Genomic DNA, 25183 nt, shown 5'->3' with positions numbered 1-25183 from the left:
GGACCCACTGTATTTGTTCAAGTCTCTTTCTCTTTTTTTTTTGAGACGGAGTTTCATTCTTGTTACCCAGGCTGGAGTGCAATGGTGCGATCTCGGCTCACTGCAACCTCCGCCTCCTGGGTTCAGGCAGTTCTGCTGCCTCAGCCTCCTGAGTAGCTGGGATTACAGGCACACGCCACCGTGCCCAGCTAATTTTTTGTATTTTTAGTAGAGACAGGGTTTCACCATGTTGACCAGGATGGTCTTGATGTTTTGACCTTGTGATCCACCCGCCTCGGCCTCCCAAAGTGCTGGGATTACAGGCGTGAGCCACCATGCCTGGCCGTCTCTTTCTTCAGAATGCTTTGTCTGGGGCCTCCCAAAGACAAAACCCCTTGGGTACCTACAGGTTCTGGGATAACTGAAAGTCACAAAGCAATGGGCTCTTTTCCCTCAAGAGCTCTAAGATCTGAACGAATGCTATACCAGCAATGATAATGGTAGCTAAAATCACTACTATTGATTAAGGGACTATTATTTACCCAGCACAGTGGGTGCTTTATATTTCTATTATTTCAGTTCATTCTCACAGCAAACTTTCAAGGTAGTATAGTCATCTCCATGTTACAGATGAACAAAACTGAGACTGAGGAGGTAAATAACATATTCCCTGGCATAGCTAATTAGTGGCAGAACTGAAGACTCACTCTGTTTAATCATTAAAGAACAAAAATGTCTTCCCACTAAAAGGCTATGCTTTGGTTTCAGGATCTAATCTGACCACTTTGCATAATAACTAAATCACTAAAGAGAATTTTGGACACTGTAAGGAATTCTGTTTCCAGTCTCACAGATAGCTGGAAACCTCTAAGATGCCAAGGAGCCAAGGGAGCTAAAGGAAGATTTCTAAATATGAAGGAATGCAGTAGAGTTTGGAGAATACTCCCTGAGGGGACCTAGAAGGGTTTCTGGAAGGATCCCTTCCCTCATTTTCTAGCTCTCAACCCAAGTGACTGTAGAGTTTTTCCAGATATCAAGTTCATTTGAAATAGGCCACAAACCTTCAGATTGCCAAGTCATCTGTACATCTTCTTCAACTGATGGCAACTGATTTACAACCAGCATCTCTGAGAACAATCATTCCAAGAAATTGCAAAGCAGGAAGATATACTCCAATGAATACACATTCCCTGTTTCATTGCCACACAATATGTTTATGATGTAGACTTCTGCTTGCCCCAAATCCCTAAGAATAAACAAACATATTACCTGTTTCTTCTGTTTGGCCAATGCAGAGGTTTTTTTTCTCACCCCAGGTGTTTCAAAAGAAATGAAGACGAGAAAGAAAACTTCTCTATGGTGGAATGTAGAGGTCTAAAAGAAAAGAGGTACAATTTCAGCTCTCTCTGAAGCATCCCCCAACACACACACACCCCACTCTGCAGAGAGAGCTCTTGCTTAAACAAACAAACATATATACACACTCATACAAAAAGAAATAACTAGAACAGGGCCAGGCTGCTCTGCCTTTCAGCCTGGAGCCAGGAATCTAGGATTCAGTGCGCTGGCTGTGAGTGCAGCTCTCTGCCCCAGCCCTGCTGTTACTGGCCTGAAGATGTGCTCAAGTAGTGGGCTGCAAAGTCAGCGGCCACGTGACTACTTCCAAAGGGACCAGGCTGTGTATGGGCAGAACAGGCTACTGTTTGCATAAATAATCTGCCATCCGTACAAAACAGAAAAGAGAATTTCAGTAAATAAGAGCAGAAAAGCACTGTTTTTTTTTTTTTTTTTTTCTTTTTTTGAGACAGTCTTGCTCTGTCACCAGGCACCAGGCTGGAGTGGAGTGGCACAATCTCGGCTCCTGGTTTCAAGCAATTCTCCTGCCTCAGTCTTCTGAGTAGCTGGGACTACAGGCATGCACCACCACACCCAGCTAATTTTTGTATTTCAGTAGAGACAGGGTTTCACTATGTTGGCCAGGATGGTCTCAATCTCTTGACCTCGTTGTCTGCCCACCTCGACCTCCCAAAGTGCTAGGATGACAGGCATGAGCCACCGCCCCTGGCCCAGAAAAGCATTCTTATGTAAACTGAGGATAATTTTTAGAAAACGTTACAGGAGCCTGGTACAATTAAGAGAAGGAAGTGGAAAAACTAAACATTCTTGCTTGGTTCTAGAAAAGTGTGGGTTTAAGGAAGCAGCCACTGGGTGTAAGACATTGGTACTCTACCAGCTGTTCAATAGCTCCTTGTTGGAGGACTTATCTGTGAAGGGAGAATCACCTCTCTTCTGCAGCAGAGAGGGGAAGGAAAGGTGGCCTATAATGCTGCTGGGTTTGGGAGAGGAGGAAGACATACTTGAAAATTCAAAGTGCCCCTGGCAATAATGGACACCAGCAGCCACAGTACTGCTATGTTCGAGGCAATCTAGCGGTGGTCTTGTTTCCAGAGGCTCGTGCTGACCACGGCTGCATCACCAGCACTTTCCCTGGCAAACTCTTCCTAGCTGGTGACACAGCATCCATGTTTTCAAGCTTATTGGTCTTAGGTTTCACCAGCTAAAATTTACAGGACTCCAGCCATAACCATTTCATAACCCCACCCAAGCTGCTCTTTAGCAAGATTCCTTTCTGCAATTGAAAGCCACAGGAGATCTAGTAAAGTGGTTACCTAGTTTGCCATTTAATTGGATGGAGTCACTTGAAAAATAACCGGTGAGGTGGCTCTGGGCTTCTGCCCTCCTATTTGTATATTAAACATCACCAGAAGGCCTCATTATGAGGCAATACAACCATTCAGGTTTCCATGGTGGGGATGCCAAGAGTAGGACCTGATGAGGCTGCCACACAAATTGTAAATGATAGCATAATTACTGAGGCTCCGAAAAAACAGTGGACAATGTAGGTATACAGCTGGCTCTCCCAGCCAAATGCCTATTCAATCCTCAGCCATTAAATGATGGCTATGTCTAGATACAGTTATTCCAATGTTACCTCCTCTGTGTGAGGCCTTTCCTGAATCACCAATGGGGAATTAGTCACTCTGTCTTCTGGCTCTCAAAGCCACGTGTGCACCCAATTATAGAGCTGCTCAAAGTGTGATATAATTTGCCCTTTATACATGTGAAATCCTAAAGGGAAAGGATCTATTTCATTCCTCTTGGCATCCCCAGTTGTGTGGTGGTTTTTTTTTTTTTTTTTGAGACACAGCCTCCCTCGGTTGCCCAAGCTGGAGTGTAGTGACGCGATCTGGGCTTACTGCAACCTCCGCCTCCCAGGCTCAAGCGATTCTCCTGCCTCAGCCTCCCAAGTAGCTGGGATTACAGGTGTACACCAGCACACTTGGCTACTTTTTGTATTTTTAGTACAGACGGGATTTTACCATGTTGGCCAGGCTGGTGTCAAACTCCTGGCCTCGGGTGATCCACCTTGGCCTCCCAAAGTGCTGGGATTATAGGTGTGAGCCACTGCACCTGGTCACATCCTCAGTTTTAAACCTACTCGTTACTGAATGCAAAAGGGGTACTCACCAAATATTTGTTTAACCACAGAAAGAAAGGAAAGCAGAGAAAAAGCTCATGATTTAGGTGGTTATTTTAATGGCCAGCCCCTGGACCACGAATTGGATTGGCTGTGCCCTTTACGTAATTTGTTGAAAACTTAGAATTTGCTTTAAATGAACAACTTCACTGTATTTTTCTATTGCACAAAGAACACTGAAATGTTACTTTGAGCGCCACAGGGGTCTTATAGTCAGCCTCTGATTGTTAAACGAACCAATATTGATGTGAGTGAATAAATCACCATAATGATAACATCTATCAAGCACTGACCATGTTCTAGGCACTTTTAAATTTGACATATGTTAATCTTATTTCATCCACACCCCATCCTCTGAGGTATATACTATTATGATCCCTCTTCACCCATTAGGAACTGTAGCCTAGAGTCAAACATCAAATGAGGGGCAGAACTGGGAGTTGATCCCGGGCACTTTGGCTCTAGAACCCCTGCTTATTATAATCATTATTCTCTACTGCCTGAGTCAGCACCTTGGGTGTTTGCAAAATTCAAGCTTCAGCCTCTTCTCAAATGCTCTCTGGCTTTCCTGTAGCTGAGTGGAGATGTGTTCTCCCAACCTGAAAAAAGAAAAAATAATGAGCAGAGTGAAGTTAAGTTTTAAACTTACTCGTTAACGGATGTATACCCCTCACAGTCAAGGTAGGTCAATTTATCTCTCGATAGGCATGTCATCATTTGGAAACAGCCAATAGGAAAGGTGAGAGATGAGGTGGCTCCTGGAAAAAGCCATGGCAATACCAAATCACCCTCACACTAAGATGCCTGGTGTCCTTCCATTCAATTCATCAAATGCTTATTGAGCACCTCCTATGTGGCAGGCACTGCTGAGGAACAGAGACACAAATGGCAGAGAAAAAAAAATACACGATTGGATATTGGAATACATACACCAAGTACCTAGAACAGTGTCAGGCACATAATAAATATCTATTACATGAATAAATGAAAGCAATATGGTATGATAAAATAGCTAATAAAATAGGTAGGAGCCATTCCAGGGGCACAGAGAAAAAGCCCTGATCAGAAAGGGGGATGAGGAAGTCTTCCTAGAAGTGATGAATGGGCTGAGACCTGATGACTGACCAGGCATCAGCCAAAGGAAAGAGGTGGGAAGGGGGCTTCCATAGCTATGCATTTGCTACAGTACTTAACTAGGGTGTGAAATTGGAGAGGGGAACTAGAAATCAAAATGAACCTCTTTCCTCATGATAATGCTGCAATAACATGAAGAAAGGTGCCCAGATGTTAAGATTGAAAAATGGCTGCCCTCTCCACCTCTTCAGGCTGGACTTCATCTCTCTTGATTGCCTTCCCTTCCTTTCTCACTTCCCCGCTGCCCTACTTCCTTTCTCCCTGCCTTCCAGATAAACTTCTTGCTCTCAAATGTTTATCTCAGGCTCTGTTTCTGAGGCATCCCAACCCACAACATTTAGCTAGTCCATGGCAATAGCAAACTATGTAAAGACAGAAGGGAATGGAGAAGCCTGGCTACCTCTCAAGGGAGAGAGAGGGTATTGCAGGCAAGCCTCTCCTATTTTACAAGCTTCCTGGAGCTGGCCACAGTTCCAATTTCTGCTGAGGCAAAGTAGTTCTAATGGACAGCTCCCATTATAAATCATGACACACCCTGAGGAGTATGTTAGAATCAAGGCAAAGTAGCTGGACTGGAGAGGAGACTAAGAAAACAGCGGCATGTGCAGATCTGTTTGGTGGTAGGTACATAAGGTGTCTGCTTGTGGCTCCTGATACCTCAGTGCCCCATAGCACCAAAGTGGGAAAGCTCAGACAGGGCTGGCCTCCCAGTTCTGGTGGCTCTGAGCTAGCCTCCTGATGCTGGGGCCACTGGCAAGAAATCACACCCAATCACGACTTCCTAACCCCCAGTAGTCTCCAAAACTGGGGTAGCTGCCCCACAGCAGATGCACAGAGATCTGCTGGAGATGAGAAAGCAAAACATCAGAACTCACATTTTAATCTATTTTCTTATTCCTGTTATTCTATTTCCATGTATATTTGATCATGTACACAATAGATCAGTTTGGCAGTATTAGCTGTAAATAAATAAATATGTTTGGTCCATTCTCACAAAACTTACTGTGAGGGGTCCATGATCAAAAAAGTTCAAAAAGGCTGGGGGTGGTGGCTCACACCTGTAATGCTAGCACTTTGGGAGGCTGAGGGGGGAGGATTGCTTGAGCTGATGAGCTGGAGACCAGTCTGGGCAACATAGCAAGACCTCATCTCTACCAAAAAAAAAAAAAAATAGCCAGGTATGGTGGGACGTGTCTGTTGTCCCAGCTACTCAGGAGGCTGAGGCAGGAGGATCACTTGAGCTTGCAAGATCAAGGCTGCAGTAAGCCATAACTGAGCCACTGTATTCCAGCCTGGGCAACAAAGCAAGACCTTGTCTCAAAAAAAACAAAAACAAAAACAAGGGACTCTAATTTAAAGGGCCAGCTCCTTCATGTAGAAAAGAAAGGAATACCAAGTAATTTTTCACTTAAATAGAGAAAGGATCAAGCATATTTTCAAGGGTGAGTTCTCGGTACTGAAAAATCACATTAAGTAGTAGAAAAGAGAGGCCAGATCTGACAAGTCATTAGGAAGTCATTAAAAGAAATTAAAAGTGGGTCAGGAGTTACCGTCAGATGGAAGAAATTTATAAAGGTCAGTGCTTGCCAGATGTAACTGTTGGGGTCACCTGGTGAGCAGCCACAATGACAGGCTGAAATACCTGTCATGTTTTAAGGCATGGAAGTTCAGTTTTCAAAAGACTCCATCTTCGATGCAAAAGTTGAGCTTTCCTTGGTCATGATTTAATAAAAAGATTAATAGATATCAGAATTTAAATTCACTGCTTAATCTAACCCTAACTTGGTCCTCGATGGCTTGAGTTTAAAGAAATTCCTTAAATTAACCTTGAATGTTCATAAACCAAATCAAAAAGCTTCACAGAAGGTTCTGGCCTGGGTAAGAGGGAAAAAGGACATTCTACCCACTCTACTCTTTCTCTCCCATGGGACATAGCTGTAAAACCTGGGCAGAATCCATGGAGCAGCCATTTGAGGACTATGGCAGACAGACTCTAAGCTGTCCCCAATAATCTCTTCCTCCTGGTCAATTCACACCCTTATGTCATCCCTCCTCTTCAGCATAGGCTGGTTCCAGCAACTTGCTTCCAATCAATTAAATATGGCAACAGTATTGGGATGTCACTTCTATGACTAGGTTATAAAAGATTACGACTTTCTGTCTTACTAACAGACCCTATTGGCTTCACAGCTTGCGTGCTTGCAATGAAGTAAGCTGCCATGTGGGAGAAGTCCATGTGGCAAAGGACTGGGGGAAGTCACCTGGCCAAAAGCCAGCAAGGAACTAACGCCCTCCATCAAACAGACCATGAGGAACTGACTCTTGCCAACAACTATATGGACTTGGAAGTAGACCCCTCCCAAATCAAGCTTTCAGATGACAGCAGCCCAGTCAACACATTGTGTGCAGCAGCTCACAACAGATGCTGATGTAGAGGGCCAAGCAAAGTCACACCCGGGTTTCTGCCCCACAGAAACTGTAAGATCATAAATGTGTTGTTTCAAGCCACTAGGTTTTTTGTTTTTTTTTTTTGGTAATCTGTTCCACTGTAATAAACAAGTAATATGAAGACTCTGGAAAGCAGGTAACAGAAGACAGATGAAGGTAACAGATCAAAGTTTGAAGTACCACTGAACTGGCAATGAATTTACCTTTTGTGTACAGCAGTTCCTCCAGACCAGATTCAAAGAAGCAGAAATTAAAATTAAAACCACCATGAGATACCACTCTATGTCTATGAATATGGCTAAATTTGGGTGGGGGCGTTGAGACAGTATCTCACTCTGTCACCAGGCTGGAACATGGTGACACAATCACAGCTCACTGCAACTTCGACTTCCTGGGCTCAAGTGATCCTCCCACCTCAGCCTCCCAAGTAGTTGGGATTACAGACACGTGCCACCATGCCCAGCTAATTTTTGTATTTTTTGTAGGGAACAGGGTTTTGCCATGTTGCCCAGACTGGTTTCTAGCTATCTGCCTCTGGTCTCTAGCTATCCACCTGCTTCAGCCTCCCAAAGTATCCGTATTAAAGGTGTGAGCCACTGTGCCCAGCTAAATTTTTTTCAATACAATATCCAGTACTAGCTAGAATGTGGAGCAGCTCGAACTCTAACATTGTGCTGACAGGAATGCAAAGTGGCACAGCCACTCTGAAGAAGAGCTCGGTAGTTTCTTATAAAGTTGACCATATACCTACCATATGACAGCAATCCTCCTCCCGGGTAGTTATTCTAGAGAAATAAAATTTTCTATTCGTGCAAAAGCGTGTATACAGGTTCATAAGGTCAAACACTGAAAACAACTTAAATGTCCTTCAATGAGTGAATGGATATACAAACTGTGGGACATCCATACAATGAAACGCTACTTAGGAATAAAAATGAATGAAGCTAATACATACAACCTGGATGGGTCTCAAAGGCATTACTGAGTGGAAGAAGCCAGGCCAAAAGGGATACAGACAGTTATATGGCATTCTCAAAAAGACAAAACTATAGTGACAGAGAACTGATCAGTGGTTACCAGGGGTTTTACAGGTGAGGGAGGGGAGTGACTACAAAGGGCTAGCAAAAGGGAGTTTTAAGGGGCAGGTTCTATATCCTGATGATGATGGTGGTTATGCTAATCTATCCATGTGTTAAAATTCACAGAACTGGCCAGGCACAGTGGCTCACACCTGTAATCTCTTTGTAAGCACTTTGGGAGGCCAAGGCAGGCGGATCACCTGAGGTCAGGAGTCTGAGACCAGCCTGACCAAAATGTGAAACCCCGTCTCTACTGAAAATTCAAAAAATTAGATGGGCGTGGTGGCAGGTGCCTGTAATCCCAGCTACTCAGGATGCTGAGGCAGGAGAATCCCTTGAACCCGGGAGATGGATGTTGCAGTGACCTAAGGTTGTGCCATTGCACTCCAGCCTGGGCAAGAGAACCAGACTCTGTCCCCACCCCCCCCAAAAAATTCACAGAACTGTACTTTAGGTTGGTGCAAAAGTAACTGCTGTTTTTGCAGAGATATGCCCATGTACTACTGGAGTCCAGAAAGAAATTAGCTCAACCTGGGAACACCAGGAAATGTTTCACAGGGCATAAAAGATGCAGAAAGGCATTCCAGGGAATATGGGAGCTTGTTATACTTGAGATTGGGGGATAGAGGGAGTACAGAGCGAAGGTTGGGAACATTAACCTGGAGGAGGTAGGCTGGTGCCAACTGTGTGTTCTTATAAATTACAACAAAGAATCTGGACTTCAATCTATCAGTCAGAGATTGTCCTTTCAAATGCTTAATGGGCTGGAGCAGATAATACAAATGACTAAAGCAGCCTGGGTGGAAACCATGAGACACTGTAGTGAGTTTTTGTCTAAATGAGGTAGCTGCTACTTACTGGTAGCTCCATCTTCGGCTGCTATCCAGAAATTGCAGCCCAGTGTTGCCTGATGCAATTTTCCAAGAGAAGCTGAAGATAGTTCTATGTCCGATCTCCTTATTTTTGAATGTTAGCATGAGTATTTTTCAGTAAATTTAAGAAGCCACTGATTACAGGGTGCATTGCTGTTTTATGTACCAATAAGAGAGAACACCACCACTGATCAAACTCTGACACTCTGTCCATTTCAAGACACATCCCAATATCAGAGCTGCTAAAATGTGAAAAAAACATGCAACTTAGAAGCAACAAAATACAGTCATTCTCATTTTCTCAAAACATCGTATAGTCTGCGTGGATTCTGCCTAAAGCTGCCAGATTGCAAACTCTGTTTAAGTCAAGGGGAGCCTGAGGGTAAGCTGATTAGATTCAAGCTGCAAGAAGATCACTCTAGGGATCAGATGGTGATGAATGGGGAAAAGCAGGTAACAGAAAGACCAATGACGAGGCTTCTGCAATAATCCAGGTGATACATGATGGTAAGGGCTGAATTAAAGTCACGGCAGCAGGTATGAAGGGGAGGGAAGAGCCAAATGTAAAAGGTTTATGTAATAAACCCTACAGGTCCCAGACTGTACGTAGAGAGTGAGAGAGACAGAGACATCAAGGAGGATTCCAAGGTTTTTGGTTTGGAAGAATAAATGGATTCATCATTTATTCAACAATATTAACTGGGTGTCTATCATGAGCCAGGCACTATGCTAGGCGCTGTGGTTACAAGGGTGGACAAGATAGACATGGTCTCTGCCTTCTTGTAATTTACAGTCTAGGAGATGATGCTATTCATTACAATAGGGTATTAAAGGGTACAAGAGTCAGACATGAAGAGGGACAAGTGAGTTTATGGTGGAAAAAAATCTTAAGTTCAGTTAGCGGTGTGCTAAATTTGAGTACTTGGGAGACCTCACTGTTGAAATATCCCATAGGCAGTAACAGCCTGGGTTTGGAGCTCAGGAAATAAATCAGGACTGGAGAGTCAGATTAAAGAGGTCATCAGGTTGCTGACAATAGCTGAAGTGATTACAGAAGATAAAATAGCCAGGGAGAGCTTGTAGAGTAAGGCTCTAGAGGCAAAAGCAGAACACTGGGGAATAGAGACATTAAAGAGAATCAAAAGAGGAAAGAGCCAACAAGGAGGCTAACAAAGAAGCCACCTGGAAAGTAAGAGGCCAAGGACTGAGGGCTATCTGTAAAGCAATGGAGACTACCGTATAGTCTACCTAGACCTGCACCTACAATTACTGCCTAGAAGCAATTTGCCTTGGCCATGTACAGTTCAGACTGTCAGAGTTATGGATGTTTTGCATGAATTCCAAATAGGCTTATCAGAACTGATTCTAATTTAGAAAGCTAGGGTATTTTTAAATATTGCCACAATCTGTTCCTTTATCTTGTATGTGCTTGTGTTTTGCACGTATCTCAGATTGACATCTAGCATGAGTCAATGTAAAGCAATGGTAATTCCTTATTTTTTCTTCTTTTCCTTCTGCAGGAGCTATGATCTGCCATTCCAAGAACAAAACTAAACAAAGAATACACATTTATGCAACTACCTCTCATGTCAAAGCACTAGGAATTGGGCAAAACTGATCTGGGCAGAGAATGTAGGCACACTGCAAGACCATCATGAGGTTCTCTGCCCAGAGCTCTGGAACAGGTGAGCCTGAAATGTGGTAAGATACTCTAATCCTTTGGACTTGTCCAGAAAGTCCCTCAGACATCTTCATTTTATAGGAGAGAAACCAGGCCCAGAGAAGTTAGGTGGTCTCCCCAAAGTCACAGTCCTATGACTCAGTACTTTGATATACTTTTTCCAGTATATTAAGGTGACCCAATTCCACCCTATACATATCTATTAAAGCATAACAAACTTCATACATAAAACATAAAGACCACAAAAGTTAGGCTAAACAACTAAACAGACAGAGGCAACAGGTTAACTTTCGATCACTGTCCCATGCCTACCCAGATCACATTCAATTCATCTGGTCCATAAGTGCTCTTACCTTTCCCACAAGGTTTGATTAGATCCACACGGGTTCGAGAGAGGCAGACTCCTGGATCTTCATTTGTTGATCTTTCAGCCTGACTGGCAGGCTCAGGACACAACCTTCATCACACAGGTCTTACTGAAGATGGTTGCCCAGTCTCATCTGGAGTCTTCAACAGGTAGATTCTAGAATGATTAATAGGTTGCCGTGGTGACCCCACAATGGAGGATGCAGATATGACATCACCTGCCAATGGAATGTGGACAAGATGACCTCGATGAGAGCACTATTTCTTGCTTATTGAAAGGCACATTCCAGCTTTTTGCCACCATTGCCTCCCTGTCAACCATTTTTGTGTTCATGAACACAGGAAACAAAGAAAAGTTTGCTTCTTGGAGGAATGTTGATAAAACAAGGCCTGGGCCAGGTGCGGTGGCTCATGCCTGTAATCCCAGTACTTTGGGAGGTCAAGGCAGGCGGATCACCTGAGGTCAGGAGTTCGAGACCAGCCTGCCCAACATAGTGAAACCCCGTCTCTACTAAAAATACAAAAATTAGCCAGGCATGGTGGTGGGCACCTGTAATCCCAGCTACTCGGGAGGCTGAGGCAGGAGAATCACTTGAACCTGGGAGACAGAGGTTGCAGTGAACTGAGATCGTGCCACTGCACTCCAGCCTGGGTGACAGAGTAAGACACTGTCCCCAAAAAAAGAAAAAACAAGGCCTAGAAAATATCCAGGGCTTTATTTTCAAAACCCTCACTATTACTGCCTCAGATGACTAAGAGTTTACAGAGAAGCCTCCGGAAAAAACTTTTAGAACATTTTCTTTTGTGCACTTATTCCTGGCTTGGTTTCATTCATATATTCATTAAATAAATATTTGTTGAGCATCTATTATGTGCAAGGTACTGTTCTGCACCCTGGGGATATGCCAATTAGCAAAACTGATAAGTTCTCTTCCCTCCTAAAGCTTATAGCCTAGTAGGAGATGTAAATATTAATTAAATCATAAAAAATAAATGTGAAATTGCAAAGGACAAGTATTCATTTTATGGGAGGGAGTTGGGAGGTCGAGCAAAGGCTTCTCTGAGGAAGTCATCTTTGACCTGACAGCAGAAGGTTGAACATGGATTAATCAGGTGAAGGTGTTGATAAAGGATGGAGTCAAGCAAACACTTGAGCTAAGGCTTGTGACCTGGAGTAGCTAACTGGAGGCTAGGATTTGGGGATTTTCAAAGGAGAATCCAGAGTTCAATATAGGTCTAATTTACTAAAGCCAAAGCTCTTATTTTCACCAACATTCAAAGAGTGCACAATCTGTCAGTCTTACAACTCCCTTGCGTAAAACTTTAAAACAGCACTTCTCAAACTTGAATGTACTTACAAGTCACCTAGCGATCTCGTCAAAACCCGGATTCCTGAGCCCAATTCCTAGAGGTTCTGATTCAATAGGTCTGGGGTGAGGCTGTGAAGCTTCATTTTTTTTTTTTTTTTTTTTTTTTTGAGACAGAGTTTCGCTCTTGTTTCCCAGGCTGGAATGCAATGGCACGGTCTCGGCTCACCGCAACCTCTGCCTCCTGGGTTCAGGCAATTCTCCTGCCTCAGCATCCTGAGTAGCTGGGATTACAGGCACGCACCACCATGCCCAGCTAGTTTTTTGTATTCTTAGTAGAGACGGGGTTTCACCATGTTGACCATGATGGTCTCCATCTCTTGACCTTGTGATCTACCTGCCTCGGCCTCCCAAAGTGCTAGGATTACACGCTTGAGCCACTGCGCCCGGCCTGTGAAGCTTCATTTCTAATAAGCTCCTAGATGACCACGAAGCATACTTTGAGTGGCACTGCTCTATAACACAGTACTGTTTTTAATTTTTTATTTGTTTGAGACAGGGTCTCACTCTGTCGAGAGTGAGCTATGATTGTGCCCAAGCTGGAGCACAGTGGCATGATCATAGCTCACTGCAGCTTCCACCTCCAGGACTCAAGTAATCCTCCTTGCTCAGCCTCCCAAGTAGCTGGGACTACAGGTATCCACCACCACACTCCGCTAATTTTTTATTTTCTATGGAGATGGCGTTTCACCATCTTCCCCAGGGTGGTCTCAAATATTGGGCTCCCAAAGCGCTGGAATTACAGGCGCAAGCTACCACACTTGGTCTTATTCATTTTAAGGCCCTCCAACCATAGGAATGGACTTCTTCCTAGGCCAGGGCACTTTAAATTTTAACCTGAAAGACTGGTTCAGGCCATCATGAGAAACAGGAGTTGGACATGCCTCATTCTACCTCTCCAGCATTAATAGCAACACAGACCTTAGGTCTGATAAGAAACATTTACAGGGCTGGGGCAGTGGCTCATGCCTGTAATTCCAGCGCTTTGGGAGGCCGAGGCGAACAGATCACGACGTGAGGAGTTCCAGACCAGCCTGACCAATATGGTGTAACCTCGTCTCTACTAAAAATACAAAAATTAGCCAGGTGTGGTGGCAGGCACCTATAATCCCAGCTACTCAGGAGGCTGAGACAGGAAAATTGCTTGAACCCGGGAGGCAGAGGTTGCAGAGAGCTGAGATTGTGCCACTGCACTCCAACCTGGGATACAGAGCGAGAATCTGTCTAAAAAAAAAAAGAAAGAAAAAAAACATTTACAGTCTATTATCTCTGAAGCCTGCTACCTGAAGGCTTCATCTGCACAATAAGAACTTTGATCTCCACCGTCCCTTAACCCAGACATTTCCTTTCTATTGATCCCAGGTCTTTGGATAAACTCAACTAAGTGTCAACTAGAACATTTTTAAATCTACCTATACCTCAGAAGCCTCTCCTCCTCCTCCTACTTGATTCAAGTTGTCCCGCCTTTCTGGACTGAACCAGTATATTTCTTTTTTTTTTTTGGAGACTGAGTTTCACTTTTGTTGCCCAGGCTGGAGTGCAATGGTGCAATCTCAGCTCACCAAAACCTCCGCCTCCTTGGCTCAAGTGATTATCCTGCCGCAGCTTCCCAAGTAGCTGGGATTATAGGAATGTGCCATCATATCTGGCTAATTTTGTGGGTTTTTTTTAGTAGAGACAGGGTTTCTCCATGTTGGTCAAGCTGGTCTCGAACTCCTGACCTCAGGTGATCTGCCTGCCTCGGCCTCCCAAAGTGCTGGGATTACAGGTGTGAGCCACCATGCCCAGCAAACGAATGTATTTCTTAAATGTATTTGATTGTGGTCTCATGCCTCCCTAAAATATTTTAATTCTACAATGTTCTTGCAATTTTTATGGTTTACTCAGTAGTAACACTAAAACAGAAGAATGTTGTGATATGTAAATAAAGCAATGCCAAAAGCTAAAGATTTCGAAGACTTGAAAAGAATGAGAGAAATAATAGTCATAAGCAAACTGAGGTGTCAGTAATGTAGTGAAACTTCTCTAATTTATCCCAGTGCAGTGGGCTGTCACTCTTAGTTAGTGACAAGTTCAATTTATGAAATCATTTTAAAGAAAAGTAACAAAGTAATCTGATGTAACTAATGACAAGAAATGTCTATATGTTTAATGACTCTTTAACAGATCCATAAGAGCTATCTATAACTAACACTTTCATTTTCTGACAGAGCTCTGGGTTTTATATGATGTGAAAGAAAAACCACCTCCCTTTCCAGGTCTCCGTTTCTTCTGTCACAGTTCCCACTGATGTACCACATTCCTGCTGGTGGGCTGTGTGAAAACAAGCAGGTGACAGAGCCAAGATTTCTCTTTTTCATGGAGAAACAGTTTTCCTGAGAAGGCTATGAAGTTAATACAGGGCCTAGAGTGAAATATTGTCATTTTAAAAAACTAGAAATGAACTCCTCTGTGCGGAGAAGAGCAGGAAGATTAAGAAAGGGAAACAGGATTAATTTTTTATAATTTTGAGGGAATATCAGTTCTGCCACTTTCAACCTGAGGAACTTAGGCAACTCCTCTTAAACCTCAGTTTCCTCATTTTAAAAATGAGAATAGGCCGGGTGCAGTGGCTCACGCCTGTAATTCTAGCTCTTTGGGAGGCCGAGGCAGGCTGATCACTTTAGGCCAGGAGTTCAAGACCAACCTGGACAACATGGTAAAACCCCATCTCTACTAAAAACACAAAAATTAGCAGGGTGTGGTGATGTGCGCTAATTTTGAGACACCAGTGTAGTTTCAGCTACTCCGGAGGCTGAGGCACAAGAATTGCTTGAACCTGGGAGGCAGAGGTTGTAATGAGCTGAGATCACACCACTATACTCCAGCCTTGGCAACAGAGTGAGATTTTGTCTCCAAAAAAAAAAAAAAAAATACTATTTAAAGGGAATAATTTAAGTGGTAATCTCTTTGTAAACTATAAAGAGCTAAACAAATATTAGCTGCCATTTCTAGGAGAAGCCTGCATTCCCTGAGTGGATATACATCCTAGAGAAGAAATGTGGTCTGCCCAGTGGGTCAGGATATGTCTAGGAACATAATAGAACATAATAGAATTAGGTTCTAGTCAGCTTGCTTAGGTTCAAGTTCTTTTTTTTTTTTTTTTTTTTTTCTCGGTCCTTTCATTTGAATTCTGTGAATCTCTACCTTGCTTATCTTTGGGTGGAACCTGGGCAGTACAGTCACCCTCTTCCAACCCTCTTTCCCTACATCCCTGGCACTGATTGTTTTCTGTGAAAATGGCAGAGAACAGGTTCAGTTTCTTTTTTTTTTTTTGACAGAGTCTTGCTCTGTTTTTTTTTTTTTTTTTTTTTAGAGAGAAAAAGAGAAAAAGAAGGGGAAAAAAAGAAAAAGAGGGAAAAAGGAATATTACTTCATTCCTAAAATGGGTTTCAATAATGGCCGATCAATATTTTGAGTGTTTAAAGTGGTTAATGCATATTTTATGTGTTTAAAATGGAGACCTCTATTGTGTTTATTTGTTCTGGCTCTGAGTTCAAGTCCTGGATATCGTTATCAATTTGTTGTCTCGTTGAATCTAAATCTCATTATGTGTCTTATGTATCTGGGTGTTAAGATCTCTTATTGTTACATTAATCCTTTTACCCTTGCATCCTTGTAGCTTTGAAATCTATTTTATTAAGTGTGAGAATTGCAACTCCTGCTTTTTATTTATTTATTTTTGCTCTCCATTTGGTTGGTGAGTTTTTTTCCATCCCCTTGTTTTGAGTCTTTATATATCTTCAGATATATCGTTAGATTTTGTGGATAATGTATATTTTCTGTGTTTAAAATGGAGAGCTCTATTGAGTTTATTTGTTCTGGATCTTAGTTCCAGTCCCGGGTATCGTTATCAATTTGTTGTCTCGTTGAATCTAAATCTCATTATGGGTCTTATGTATCTGGGTGTTAAGATCTCTTATTATTACATTATTCCTTTTACCCTTGTATCCTTGTAGCTTTGAAATCTATTTTGTCAAATGTGAAAATTGCAACTCCTGCTTCTTATTTATTTATTTTTGCTCTCCATTTGGTTGGTACATTTTTGGTTTTTTTTTTCCAACCCTTTATTTTGAGTCTATGTATATCTTTGGATATACCGTTAGATTTTGTCTGTATCTTTTGATTGGGAGATTTGGTCGATTTAAATTTAGGGTTGCTGCCATTTGTCATTAACTGGCTATTTTGTCCTTTCGTTGATAAAAATTCTTCTTTATGTTAATGCTCTTTACTTTTTGGTGTATTTTTAGAAAGGGTCATACTGGTTGTTCCTTTCTGTGTATAATGCTTCTTTTAGAAGTTCTTGTAAAGCAGGCCTGGTGGTAATAAAATCTCTGAGTACTTCCTTGTTCCTAAAATATTTTATTTTTCCTTCAAATGTAAAGCTTAAATTGGCAGGATATGAAATTCTGGGCTGAAAGTTCTGTTGATTAAGTATATTGAATATTGGCCCCCACTCTCTTCTAGCTTGTAGGGTTTCCGTTGAGAGATCTGCTGTAAGCCTAATAGGCTTACCTTTATGGGTGACTTGATCTTTCTCTCTGGCTGCCCTTAATATTTTCTCCTTTGTTTCGATCTTGGTGAATCTAATGATTATGTGCCTTGGGGTTGGTCTTCTTGAGGAATATCTTTGTGGTGTTCTCTGTATTGCCTGGGGTTGAATAGTGTCCTGCTTTGCTAAATTAGGAAAATTTTCCTGGATAATGTCCTGGAGAGTATTTTCCAGCTTGACTTCATTCTCTCCGTCACATTCAGGTACACCAATCAAGCGTATATTAGGTCTTTTCACATAGTCCCATATTGCTTGGAGACTTTGCTCATTCCTTTTCATCCTTTTTTCTCTATTCTTGTCTTGTCGTTTTGTTTCATTAAGTTGGTCTTCTACCTCTGATACCCTTTCTTCTGCTTGATCCATTCGGCTGTTTAAGCTTGTACATATTTCACTAAGTTCTCGTGTTATATTTTTCAACTCCATAAGTTCATTTGTATTCCTCTCTATATTGTCTATTCTTTTCAACATTTCATCTAACCTTTTTTCCAAGTTCTTAGTTTCTTTACATTGGGTTAGAACAAGTTCCTTTAACTCCCAGAAGTTTCTTATCATCCACCTTTTAAAGCCTACTTCAGATAATGGAACACAGTCCTTTTCCATCAGGGCTTGTTCCGTTACTGATGAGTCCTCTTCCATCAGGGCTTGTTCCGTTGCTGATGGGTTCTGATTTTGAGTATACTCAGCCTTCTTAGGCTGTTTTTTTTCCCTTCATTGTAGATGAACCGCCTTTCTAATTAGTTTTCTGAGTCGACGTCCGACTTATTGATTCCCAGTGCTGGGATCCGAGCAACCCGCTATGGCAGCCTAAATAGCAGCGGTAAGACTGATGGTGCTCTTCTGCCCGGGAATCTCTGGTCTGGCTTCCCTCTTGAGTCCGCAACAAGCGGCTCTGACTTCCCGGAGCTCCAAACTCCGGTCAGTAGGGGAAGCGGTCCCGTTGGCTCTGCATGAAGAGCTGCTGCGCCGAGACGCCGGCAAAACCGCTGCGGCGGCCACAAGAGTCGCGCTGGCGACCCGTGGGGCTCCTCCACTGGGAATTGGCTGATCGGTGAGTGATGAAAATTCGTCTAATGATGTGGCGTCGTCTCGTTCTCTGAGCTTTCACTGGGAGCTACAATCCTGAGCTGTTAGTGGTCAGCCATCTTGGATCATGGGTTCAAGTTCTTGCCCCACCACTTAACAGCTCTGTGTGAGCCTGGGCAAATTACATAACCTCTCTGTGCCTGTTGCTTCAACTATAAAACAGGCTAGGGATAGCACTGATCACACTGGGTTGATGTAACGAATGAATGGGTTAATACACATTGCAGCAGCCACTGATCATTACTGTCCATTCTCCCTCTCTTCCTAATAAAACCCCAGTTTTGTTCTAGGTGACAGCGTTCAGCCAACAAAACTTGATTTGCTAGGTTCCCTTGCAGCTAAAGGTAGTCATGTGACACAGTTCTAGCCTGTGAGATATAAGCAGAAATCTACAGGCTGAGGCTTCCAGAAAAGCAATTTTCCTGATACAAAAAGAAAAGATTCAGCTGGCACAAGCCTCTTCTCTTTGTCCTTCTCCCATTTGCCTGGAACCAGGATACAATGCCTGGAGGAGGAGCAGCCATCTTGTACACACTAGGAAGAAAGCCTCACATTGAGAATACCAAAATAATGATGCAGGAGGATGGAGGGACGAGCTTGAGACCTGGATGACAATGTGACACTGTGTATCTCCTGGCTTTGTATCATGTGGGACGAAAACCAACCACTCTGTGTTAAGCCCCTGCTTCCATTTACCTTACTCCAGGCAGCCAAACACATTCTCTAAGCAATGCAACTGTAAAGCAGTTTGGTGCCTGGCTCAGAGTATTCAGTAAATGTTAGCTATTAATATTATCATTAGGCCAGCATTCTGTTCCCTAACCAGGTGGCTAGCAAATAGTCCCCTAACTGCCTTGTAATAGAAGCACAATTTTCCTTTTTGAAATCACCCCCGCTCCCTGTTTTTACCATGTGGTTTGTGTGGGATTGATGCAGCCCCCAACTCTAAGTGTGGGCCCTGGCTGACTTAAGCCAATTACCAGAGCCAGCTCCCCAAGCCACAGCAACTTTCCAGGAACAAGCACATAACTCAGGCCTAAGACAGCACATCCTCTTCTCCTGGCAAAAAGGTGTGTGTGGGGTGGGCACACAGCTAAAGAAAGATAATATGAGGGAATCTTGGGGTACCTGGAGAGAGTGCTGGGACAGACTCACGCATCTCCCACTAGTGTGGTGCTCTGAGCAAGGCGTCACTATGAGAAGAGCCAGTCCAGGGGGTGAAAGTGATACATGGAGAAGGGCCGACCAAGAGAAGGGTAGGGAAATGAGCGCAAGCCCTCCATCCTAAGTCTCTGGATCAAATCTTACCTTGGGAATTTTCAAAGCAGATTCGTTGGAAACTGGTTTTACTAACTCAGTTTGGGTTGGATCTTCTGCCATGGGCAACCACAACATTCTTTCTGATACTGTTAGTTGAAAAAAAAAAAATTTCTGTAAGGACTACACGCCTGCAGAACTTTCCAAATCCTGGTGTAGTACGCCTATTCAATAAAATCTATAGTCCGGCGCAATGTAAGTTCACATCGAAATCACCTTTCTAAAAGAAACAATGACAAGATCCACAATCAATCTGCAATTGTGTGAATTCATTTAAATTTCTCTTCCGAAAGAAAAAAAAAAGTCAGCAGTTGAAAGTGTATGGTTTTTGTTCTTTTTGTAAACATGTCCAGGAGAGGTCAATTAAGAATAAATGTGTATTCAGGCTTTAGAAGAACGCTGAGCCCAGAGGCAGACATTGGAAATGTATGACTAATATTGAAATAATATTCACAGACAGTTGTCATGGCAGCCTGCTCCTTCGGCACAAAATAGAACCCCCTGCACCTTAACAGGATTTAGCAGAGGAAAACTGCTAGCCTGCAGATAGCCTCTAAATGAGTTAAACTACCTACTAATTGGTTTCGCTTTCATTATTGTAGATGGCCTTCAGATTCTACCCTAACTGTATCTAAAAGATCTCCAATTCTTGAAATCGCTAGTAAAAATACACAATATGATTGGAGTTTAACGCCTGCACCACTCTTGAAATCTTTCCCTCAGACTGTGGAGAACAGCTTAGAGGTAAGTCTTATTGCGTGCCCAGCTGAATCCATGTGGAAACCTAAATCAGACAGTAAGTGCTGTGGAAGTAGAGGGAGTAACCCATTTTATTTCCATCACCGATTAGCGCTGGCTGCTATCAAGCATTGCCTTTTAAATGGGGCTCTAGAGGAGTTGGCAGTAGTCAAATTGTTGTTTTCAGTTACCTAGTCGCAGGGGAGTGACTTTAGAAACTAGGCACACCTCTGCTAGGTGCGGTGGCTCACACCTATAATCCTAGCACTCTGGGAGGCCGAGGTGGGCAGATCACCTGATGTCAAGAGTTAAGACCAGCCTGGCCAGCGTGGTAAAAACCCATCTCTACTAATAATACAAAAATTAGCAAGGTGTGGTAATAGGTGCCTGTAATCCCAGCTACTTGGGAGGCTGAGGCAGCAGAATTGCTTGAACCCGGGAGGTGGAGGTTGCAGTGAGCCAAGATCGTGCCACGGCACTCCAGCCTGGGCAACAGAGTGAGACTCTGCCTCAAAAAAAAAAAAGAAAAAGAAAAAAAGAAACTAGGCACATCTGAAGACAGGTAAATAAGAGAGGGAGAGACAAAGCATTCTAAGCTGATATGTTTCTCTCTAGAGTGGCCATCTCTAGGAAATCTCATTGAAAGTGATTGCGAAGGTTATAGACAGCTGGTCTGGAAAGGTATACCATTTGAGGCCTTCTTTTCTATTAGACAGGTTTTTGCATATCATCCTGCCTACCTCTCATCGGCCTTCTCCTTTGTCAAGTTTCTTCTTTAAGAGAAAGGAGACCGGGCCCAAATTCAAATCCAATAACATCCTACATTAGGAAAATCGCATCAAGCCATTATCTTCCATTAGTATCTTGGAAGAAATGAGTCCTTTGGGCTAACTCATGGTCTTCAAACTTCTTGAGATTAGGCCATGTCATACACTTAAAAAAAAAAAAAATTCCCACACATACTGCAGGCATTTGATAATGAACAACTTCCATCAAGGGACTGGAACACAGGGCAAGCCCTTGGCAGCTAGGGGGCAAATTCAAGACATTTAATTTGGTACAGGAGACAGCTATGACTCGGCAACGTGGAAAGGTTCAATCAGTAGGCTCTGTATTTTTCCTCATGTAACAAACTTCCACTAAACAGTAGCATTAAAAATGAGGGATGTTATTGCTCATTTCACAAGGAACCAAGAGTAGAGAATATGGGCTGGGACCCAGGCACCTTCCTTCCTTCAGCCAAGCCATGCAGCTTTCTTCTTCCCAACTGTCAACTCCTGGCCGCAAAATGGTGATCCCAAAAGAAAGTGATGCCCTACTTCTAGTGCCACATTCACATTCCAGGAAGAGATGAACTATGGGCAAAAAGGGGGATAGCAAATGGGTCTACCTCCTTTGAAGGAAATGGTGTTGGAAGCCTGCCTACTTATATATCTGATTGGCCAGAATTGCGGACACAGTCTCTCCAGGCTGTAAGGGAGCCTGAGAAATGAAGCTGTTTTAGCCGGACACATCGCCAAGCCAAACAAAATCAGGCACTGCAGGGCAGAGGCTTAGCACAGCCTGTGCGGCCAAATGGTCTAGGCTTAGAACCTTGCTCCTGTATGTCACTGTGTGACGTGGTCAAATTACCAACTTACTCTGTGCCTCAATTTTCTCACCTGCAAACTAACTATGGTAATAGTACAGGGATCTCGTGAGGATCAGATGAGTTAATACGAGTGAAGAGCTTAGAACAGTTCCTAATACACAGCAAGCCCTGTACCACTGTGTTCTTCTCACTTTTATTACTGAGGAAAAGAGGAATGGATATTGGATAAGCAACTAGCAGTATCTGCCGCAGATATGTTGCCCACTGTATGACTGTACCTGCCCTGGTTACTGTGCCACATGTGAGCAAGTGCCCTGCTGTACTGGAGTACTTACTGGCTCCCCAGGAGACAGGGAAACCATAACCCTACTGATATGGTTTGGCTGTGCTCCAACCCAAATCCCATCTTGAACTGTAGCTCCCACAATTCCCACATCATGGGAAGGACCCGGAGGGGAGGTAACTGAATCATGGGAGCGGGTCTTTCCCGTATTCTCATGATAGTGAATAAGTCTCATGAGCTCTGATGGGTTTATAAGGGGCTTTTCCCTTTTTGCTTGGCTCTCATTTTTCTCTTGCCTGCCAGCATGTAAGACATCCCTCTGCTCCTCCTTCATCCTCTGCCATGACTGTGAGGCCTCCCCAGCCATTGGAACTGTGAGTCCACTAAACCTCTTTCCTTTATAAATTACCCAGTCTGGGGTTTGTCTTTATTAGCAGCATGAGAACAGACTATTACACCTACCCTACCAGAAGTGACCATTCCCACGACTGTCAGCCTCATCCCCACTTACTAGGGACTGAGAACAAACAAAACTTTCAGGCATCCAAGCCAGGGCACCACTGTTAGCCATTGTGCCGATGCCCGTCCATTTTAGACATAGATCGTTAGGACTCTTTCGATTGCAAGTGTCAGTAAACCCATTCAAGCTGGCTTAAGCAAAGCTGGGAATGGATTTCTCAAATAACTGAAGAGTCAATCATATATGCATGACTCAGGCCAGGGCGTAAGTGACTGCACCCAGCTGCTCTGTTGCTCAGCTGGAATCCCTTGGTGCTGGCTCCATCCTCAGGCCTCCAGCAGGTCGTGGGTGTTTTTCAGGCCTCATGATCATTCACTAACTTCTGAATCTCCTCCCTATGTCTTGGTAATTCTTCCCATTTGACTCCTAACTCCCCAAAGTAGAAACAAGAAAACTGCTTTTCCAGCTTCTTTGGTAGCAAGAGCACAGGCAGGTAAACTAAGCTCTGCCAGCAACTTCAATCCAGAAGAGGGCAACCTGAAGACGTGGAGGGCTCCCAAAAGCCATCTTCTGCTAAGGTTAGTGGCAGAGGTGTCCAGTTTCCAGAGACAGCAGTGGTCATAATTCTGGGCTCCAACGCTGGTTTGAGTTACTAAACCTGTACTCAGAGGAGGCAGCAGCGTGCCCTGTGCCAGCACGGTCCCTTAGTGAGATCTGGACATCATTCCTAGCTTTGGAGTCACCAAGGCCTTCTTGGAGATCTTGTGGGCCACCTGATGTCCTTTAATAAACTCCTTGTCCTCTAAAACTAGTGGTGGGAGTGTTGAAGCCGCTTAGGTGGTGTTATGCTTTGGTAACAACCCCAAACGTTAGTGGCTTACAATGATAAAAGTTTGTTTTGCACTTCAGTTCCACGGCCGGTGCAGATGGGCTGCGGTTCTGTAACACAGAGCCTTCCCTCTGAAATTCAGGCCAGCTTGTCTCTGGGGCATTGCTGTTCTTCTCTCAGCAAAGGGGAAGGACAGAAGCAGCCACCACACTGGCTCTTACATTTTTGCTTGGAAGTCATACACATCACCTGGGCTCACATTCAATTGGGCAAAGCCAGTCACCTGGACAAGTCTATCAGTGGGGCCATGGTGTCAAAATCCTACATGGGGAAGACAAGTGAATATTTTGAACAAGAGGGTTCTGTTGTATGCAACCAAGAGCCCTGTCTAATATAATGCAACAGGAAGATGGCAGCAGAACTGCCAGCCTCTAGATCATCTCAGTCATGTCCAAGGTGAATTAGGACACGTCTCTGCTCTAGAAGTCAAGCAAAAACCCAGGATTAGCTTTGACTGGAACTCATCGCCCTGGCTTGAGTCACCCTCAACACTGACACATTTTTTTTTTCAGGACATATTCACTGAGCACTTACTATGTGCTGGAAACTATTTAGGCTCTGTGTAATACAGCAGAGAACGAAGCCAAATTCATGTCCTCATGGAACTTTCATTCCAGTCAAGGATGGTGGGGACAGACAATCAACAAAATAAATTAGTAAATATGTACAAATTAATTGCCATAAGAAAAATAAGCAGGTAAGGGGGACAGTGAGTCTCTAGTGTGAATGGAAAAGAATAGTAGCAATTTTTTCCTTTTTTTGAAACACAGTCACTCTGCCACCCAGGCTAGAGTGCAGTGTCGTCATCTCGGCTCACTACAACCTCTGCTTCCTAGGTTCAAGTAATTCTCCTGCCTCAGCCTTCCGAGTAGCTGGGATTACAGGCACACACCACCACACCCAGCTTATTTTTGTGTTTTCAGTACAGATGGGGGTTTCACCATATTGGCCAGGCTGGTCTCAAAACTCTTGACCTCGTGATCCAACCGCCTCAGTCTCCCAAAGTGCTGGCATTATAGGCATGAGCCACCGCGCCTGGCCAGCAATTTTCAATAGTCAGTCAGGAAAGGCCTCACTGAAAAGATATTTGGGTATGACCTGAGCAAGGTGAGAGAATAAGCAACAGTGTGATCTAAGGAAAGAGTATTCAAGTCCGAGAGCAGCAGGAGCAGAGGCCCTGAGGCAGGAGAGACCTAGTGTAACTGAAGGGGCAGCAAGCAGGCCTGTGTGCTGGAGCGGAGTCAAAACAAAGGCAAAGTCATAGGATCTTTTTTTTTTTTGAGACAGAGTCTCACTCTGTGACCCAGACTGGGGTGCAGGGGCACAACCACAGCTCACTGCAACCTCAGCTTCTCAGGCTCAAGTGATCCTCCCATCTCAGCTTCCTGAGTAGCTGGGATTATAGGCACATGCCACCTGCCTGGCTAATTTTTGTGTTTTTGGTAGAGATGGGGTTTCGTCATGTTGGTCAGGATGGTCTCAAACTCCTGGCCTCAAGTGTCTACCCACCTTGGCCTCCAAAGTGCTGGGATTACAGGTGTGAGCCACCACGGCCGGCCAGTAATAGGATTTATAATCAGAGAGGTACAAGCCTTGTAGGCCACTGTAAGGCTTCAGCTTTTCTGGTTGAGGTAGGGAGCCATTGAAGGGTTTTGTGCAAAGTGATGAGACCTAATTTAGATGTTGAAAGGACCATTCTGGCTCCTGTGTGGAGAATAGTCTGTAGGGGAGAAAGGGCAGAAGCTGGAAAGCCAAGATCTGAGGCTA

The 25183-nt window shown here is 43.7% G+C and overlaps 1 protein-coding gene across 7 annotated transcripts in view; it reads right to left on the bottom strand.

Moving 5' to 3' along the window:
• The window catches only part of PPEF1 (protein phosphatase with EF-hand domain 1), a 164724-nt gene that overhangs the window by 132975 nt on the left and 6566 nt on the right, over positions 1 to 25183 (bottom strand). For 5 of the 7 annotated variants that reach the window (XR_013531532.1, XM_078362843.1, XM_008989035.4 and 2 more), the window contains 4 exons: positions 19447 to 19544; positions 11085 to 11315; positions 4030 to 4116; positions 1249 to 1353 (listed from right to left, as the gene is read on the bottom strand). The gene's annotated coding sequence lies outside the window, so the exon portion shown is untranslated. The remainder of the gene's footprint in view (positions 1 to 1248; positions 1354 to 4029; positions 4117 to 11084; positions 11316 to 19446; positions 19545 to 25183) is intronic. The other 2 variants (XM_078362844.1, XM_035288254.2) reach the window with 1 other exon arrangement.

The sequence above is a fragment of the Callithrix jacchus genome, chromosome X (assembly GCF_049354715.1).
Source record: "Callithrix jacchus isolate 240 chromosome X, calJac240_pri, whole genome shotgun sequence".
Taxonomy (NCBI): domain Eukaryota; kingdom Metazoa; phylum Chordata; class Mammalia; order Primates; family Cebidae; genus Callithrix; species Callithrix jacchus.
The sequence above is the reverse complement of the archived record's forward strand: the minus strand, read 5'-3'. Positions and strand labels throughout refer to the sequence as shown.